The sequence below is a fragment of the Mchenga conophoros genome, linkage group LG1, assembly GCF_057382185.1.
Source record: "Mchenga conophoros isolate Kocher_MC1m ecotype Shallow Benthic linkage group LG1, M_conophoros_male_GT1.1, whole genome shotgun sequence".
In the NCBI taxonomy this organism is placed as follows: Eukaryota; Metazoa; Chordata; class Actinopteri; order Cichliformes; family Cichlidae; genus Mchenga; species Mchenga conophoros.
The window spans coordinates 35,253,603-35,259,602 of NC_140526.1; the positions used below are offsets into that span (position 1 = coordinate 35,253,603).

General features: G+C 38.1%; 1 long non-coding RNA gene across 1 annotated transcript; it reads left to right on the forward strand.

The window, feature by feature from the left end:
• Positions 1-4,259: 4,259 nt before the first annotated feature.
• LOC146583704 (uncharacterized) lies at positions 4,260-5,436 on the forward strand. Its single transcript, XR_014893191.1, has 3 exons — positions 4,260-4,360; positions 4,532-4,595; positions 4,985-5,436. It is a non-coding gene; the product is annotated as an uncharacterized LOC146583704 (long non-coding RNA).
• Positions 5,437-6,000: the final 564 nt, after the last annotated feature.

Consider the following 6,000-nt stretch of genomic DNA (forward strand, 5'->3'; position numbering starts at 1 on the left):
TAGCCAACTGTCTGCTTTTTATTACAGAGAAAATCACGTATGGTGTGTTTTTTGAGCTCTCTGACAAAAGGCTTCTTACTGGGACTGAGCTGAATAGAAAATAACTGCTAAAATAGACACACAGAAACACTCTGGAGATCTATGGATTCGCTTTCTGAGGACTTAAACAGGGTCATGGATGACACTAAGGATCCTTTTCTTGAGTTTATTTCTGTAAGTTTGTGAAATTTAACAACCTAACAATGCATTTAAATTTTTCAATAAACAAGTTAACACATATTTCAGATGAATTAATAAATATGCATTCAGTGGGGTGTGTTGAAGAATTTTACACATGACCTCTGTATTTCTGAAAACTTGCCATTAGCTATATTTTATTTAACTAAAAACAAGCTATGAAAACAATTTTTAAATAAATGTTATCACAAAGCACACTGTAAAATGTAATATTGTGTTTAATTCAAAATATTAAATAGGCTGAACTCATTTTTTATCAATTTGTTATTAGAACTCGATTTAAATAAGTTACCAGTACTTTATATGCAAAATGCTGATAAACTCAATTTATTTGAGTTGTCTTAACTTAGAAAAACTAAGTAAGCTGGAAGTTTTGCTTCTCAGGGCGGAAGGATGAAAGATGTGTTTTGAAAATGCCACGTGACTACCGTCCTCCTCCCTCTCGGATCAGTCCGCATGTTCATGGCGCCAGCATTTGTTATGGAATATGTTGAGCAAACTAGTGATGTGCGGATCGATCCTACATGTGGCAAAAAAAGTGAGGTGTTGTGGCCATAATTGCCAACCTTGAGACCTCAGAATTAGGGAGACATTCAAAAGGGCTGTTTGGGGGGGATAAATACATTTTACAGTGTTTATTTATCGGATAAAATACGCGAAATGTCACCGTTATTATTGGCTGGCCTGGAACCAGCCTCTGAATTTGGACACCCCCGTGTCCAAATTCAGAGGCTGGTTCCACCTGAGGACCCGGCCCGACCGCGGTCTAAAGAAAGCCGGGTAGTACATCACGAGCTCCCTCGGTGGAGTGAGACTCTGCCGTCTGCTCCTTGCTATCTAAAATATAACCGGGCTCTGGCGTAAACTCTCTACCGTCTCACACTTTGTTTAATTAGTTTTCTGTTTGACGTTTATTCAGCTGTGTGAAAACCCCGGAGGAACCCTCCCGAGGGATTAATAAAGTTACATTTAATTTAATCTAATCTAATAACTTTAATCTCAGCCAAACCAATTTACTCAAGAACAAATAAAACACTGAAAAAGCCTAATAACATTTTTAAGTTAGCAAAGTGACTTATATATCATGTTTAACGCGAGCAGTGAAAGACCGCGGGGGTTTGAAAACGATGTGTCGGTCGGCTCAGATGTTTGAAGTTTACACAGCTACATTCTCACCTGAAAATATGTTAAAAGTTCTTTTGCGACCCAGAAAGACAAATAAGAGTAATATTAAAACTAAGTAGCTGCCGTCATTGTTGGAAACTGGAATTGGCTGGGCCGCGCTATGAATTCTGCGATATGGTTTTTCAATTTTGTTGTCCGGGTGGAAAATTGGGAGAAATCCTGCCATGCGATTACATTTGTTCCTGACCACCGAGAACACTCACGTTAACTTTTATCGAGTGGAAAAAAAGTTAGCTTGTTTATATTATGCTAACATAGCTGTGTCGCTAGCGGTCACGTAGCACATCATTATATACCAGCTAGCCCAACTTCAGTAACCCTACAAACGTCACTGCTGTTTAGTTTTCTGTCTTCATTTATGCTGGAAGTGATAACAGAGCTGTACGTTTTAATTTGTTTCCAAAACCCCGCAGTCAGGATATGCTATATTGTATTTAGATAGAAGCTAGCGAGCTAACTCCCTGCTAACTTCTAATTACGTTAAATGTCATAAATTCCGTTTTCATGGATGCCTGGATGTTAAACTCAATTGTTACACCTGGTAGAGCAGAACGCTGATCATTTTATTAAAGATGAAAGACTTTAGACAGACAACTCTCAGTAATGCCATAGTGATCGTTTGATATATGGACCTGCAGCGGAGTTTAGACCCAGACACGGCTAGTGACGTCAGACTGAACAATCGGATACTTGTGGAGCCGCAAGTTTGCCTCTCTTTCGTCCACTTTTGTCTTTACGCAACGTTACTCGGCCTCGCCCCTCCTCCCCCATCGCTTCACCTGCAGGAAGCGACAAGATGGACACGGCAAATCTCCGTTAACGAGTTACTGCACATCGCCGTGCGTGGGGCTGGACGCCGTCAACGTGTTAGCTAGCTAACCACGCTAACGAGCTAACCACGCTAACGCCATGCAGCCCAGAGGCGCTGCACAGCCTAAAATCCTTGCATTTTCTCAAAAGTTGACAGCGCGCCTTATGTATGAATTCTGTTTGTCCTTGATGGCCGCGAACCGATTTTATGTGGTACACAGCGCTCAGCAATCAAAAGTCAAAAATGTTTTAGTACAACTTTGGTAAGCTATGGTGCTGCACCGCTTGATGGATTGTCAGAGCATTACGGCTACCGAGGAGCCTTTGCGGAGTGATACGTACTGTGCTTCAACGTAATATTACCCTACTGTGTATAAGGACTATAAATGGCACCTGTTAAGAGACGTGGTTACAAGAGGATTTCAAACTCCAGGCTGTCAGTCACACAGTAGAAGTTGGGAACAGAGCAGCTGTGAAATCTGTCTTTGTTACTATGCTCAGCGTCTTTTAGTTTACATTTTGACTGCACAATTGTGAGCTTTTTGTTATGCACAAAAACAACATTGTTTTCTTTTATTTATGGAGCATTATTATTTAATAAATGCTCATAATTTATTTTTGAGTAAATCTTATGTACATCTATGCTCTATGTTAATAAAAGTGCCTGTGTGACATCTGGGACACAGCTTTGACTAAGAACTCTCTTTTTGTTCTTACTTTATGGCTTTTAAAAAAAAATCGAGATATATATCTTATATCGCCGTCCAGGTAAAAAATATCGAGATATGAATTTTGGGTCATATCGCCCAGCCCTATGATGAACTCTGCATTATTAAGTGATAAGAACAAATAATCTGATGTTCTGTAATCATTATGACACTATAATTTGAGATACAATAAATAAAATAAGTTTTTGTACAAAGTATCGGTGTCGGATCAGTATCGTCGATACCACCCTGAATAGTACTTGGTATCGGATCGGAAAGGAAATCAGTGGTATCGCACATCACTAGAGCAAACCTGGAAAAGCGTCAGCTCAAGAGATTATTGTCATTGCTGTGGATCTTTACCTGATACACTGACTTGGTGAGTAAATGTTTACTCTTATTCAAACTGATTTTGTGGCTTCTCTTAGTTTAGCACCAGGTTTACAATCTTGCTAGCTAGTTAGTGTTAGCCTAGCGTTGCTGCTGCCGCTGGGCTCATGTTACTTAAAAATTAACACCACAGCCTTAAAAACCTTACATAAAACTATGTCGGTGAAATTTTCTGTTGATTGTTTGAAATAAAAAAGTGAGTTAAGAGCCCAGACAAAATTCTTCGGGAGGTGCAGCCTTTAGGGGTGGGGTGTGGGGGGTATTTTCAATCCATAGCCCTAACTAATTAACTAACTAACTAACTAACTAACTAATTATATATATCATGTTTAACCTGAGTAGCAAAAGACCGCAGGGGGTTTGAAAACAATAAGCCAGGAGTTAGTTGTGCTCGCAGACTGTTATCAAGCCTTGACCTCCCAGTCAGCTATCGCGCTGGTGGATAACAGAGCTCTCCGAAAACGTGGAAGTACTTTTGCAAATATGTGATATTTTGATAAATTAAGTAGATATTTGAGCATTACACAGCTACATTCTCGGCTAAAAATATCTTAAAAGGTTATATTGTGACCCAGAAAGGGTAGTCTGGGGAAAAGGAGGATCGCATTTGTCAGAGCCTGTGCATACTTGTAAGCGTGGCAATGGCGGAGGAGCGTGGCTAAAAAACGTATTACTTTTTCTGGGTCACAAAATAAACTTTTAAGATATTTTCAGGTTCGAATGTAGCTGTGTAAAGTTCAAATATCTTCTCGAGTTATCAAGACATCACATATTTGCAAAAATGCGCCGAAGTTTTCAGAGACGTCCATTTTTTTCATGCTTTGTGGCAGCTTTTGAACATCTGTGACATCTATTAATGTCAAATCTAGCCTTTATTTAACAACATAAGCAAACTCTATGTAACAATGATTGCACAGCCATTAAGGATCAAATCAGTTTCTGAAAAATGTTCTGTTTTTTTTCTCCCTCTGCTTGCTTCTTACTGTCTTTGAGGCTCTCCTGTTGTTGGACAGAAAGACATCAACTCAGTGGTAAGTATTTTGGTTTTCCAATATATTAGCAACTGTCAGTGACATTTATATTAATCAGGCTGAACTTTCATCATACTTTAGATCAGCCTGTTTTACTTATTGTTTTTTTTTTTGTGCTTTGGTTTGAGGAAGTTGTTTCTTTACTGATCTTTTCCTGTCTTCTGTTATTAGACTTGAGATATGACTGCACTATGCTGTTGCTGGTGACTCCAGTTAATTCTACAAGACATGCTGTGTAAGTAAACAAACAACAACAGTCTGCATTTCTTGAAAGATCACATCCCCCAAACTTAGTTTAGAGGGTCTACACTGTATATAGTGAAGTCTGCAAGTTTTCTAACAACAAAATTTGTTTTGTGCCCAAATCATTTTGCACATCATTAGAATGAAAGTTATTGGCCATGTTTGCATAGCCCTTTTTAAAATGATGCTTTCATGACATTATTGTATGTTGGGTGGTGGTCACGGCTATCCAGACTGACAATTGGGACATTGTCACCTCTTTGATTGGGAGGAAGCTTGAGATTGTCTAAATTGGAGTCTGTTCTATACCAAATGCAGAAAAAAATGTTTTAAGAAAGCAATTAAGTTCATGTTCCAAAAAATATGATTGTTTGCTTGCAGGACACCAGGAGAGATGAGTCCTCGGTCACAGATGGTGTGGTCAGTGAAGATGGTCGCCTGCCGGTTCAAGCTCATTGCATCTCCAACCCACATCCACTGCCACTGTATTTAAGGGAAGTTAAAGACTTTCTTCTGCACCTACATTTGGATCACCTCGATCCATGATAGTCATTCAGGCAGTAATGCCTGGACTGGAAACAAGCCATCCTTAAAACATTACAACATTCCAGCTCCTGTGTTGGAATGAAAAACAAATGTGTTGTTTAAATCAGAGATTGCACTTGTGACAGAACAATAAATATTTTATTTTGATTATATAAGTAAGTACAAAACAAACTTGTGGTAGACCTAAACTTATTATTCAGAATAATTACATCTGAGACTTAAGATTATAACATTATAACAGTGATGGCAATATTAATTGTTTGTTGTTCAGCAGAACAGTGTCCAGTATGTTGGCTGTTATACTTTGTTGTGTTTGAAAATAAAAGTTGGGCTGATTTTAACATCATTACAAAAAGTGTTGTTAATTATTTTTAATCATATTCAGGTTACCACAAATTGTTTTTTCATTTAGTTGAACTTGAAATGTTTGTCAGTAAGTAAACAATTAGTATTGTACAGTCAGAAATATCAAGTTATTCTTAATACTGCAGACTTGCAATGTATAAGTTGTCCTAACATTCATCTTAAGTAAGCTTTACTTAGTTTTTTTGAGGCAACGAGTTTCCTTAATTTTTTTGAGTTCTGGGAACTAACAAGGCTGTACAGTGTACTCAAAATGAGTAAGTTGCCCTAACTTGGTCATCTTAAGTAAACTTGATCCAATTTTCTCGAGTTCTGGGAACAAATGAGCTTGTACAGTGTACTCAAAATAAATAAGTTGTCCTAATTTAGTCATTTTTAGCTAAGCTTTACTCAATTTTTTTGAGGCAACGAGTTTCCTCAATTTTTTGGAGTTCTGGGAACTAATTAGATTTTACAGTGCACCTTACAAAATTTGCAACCTTACAATT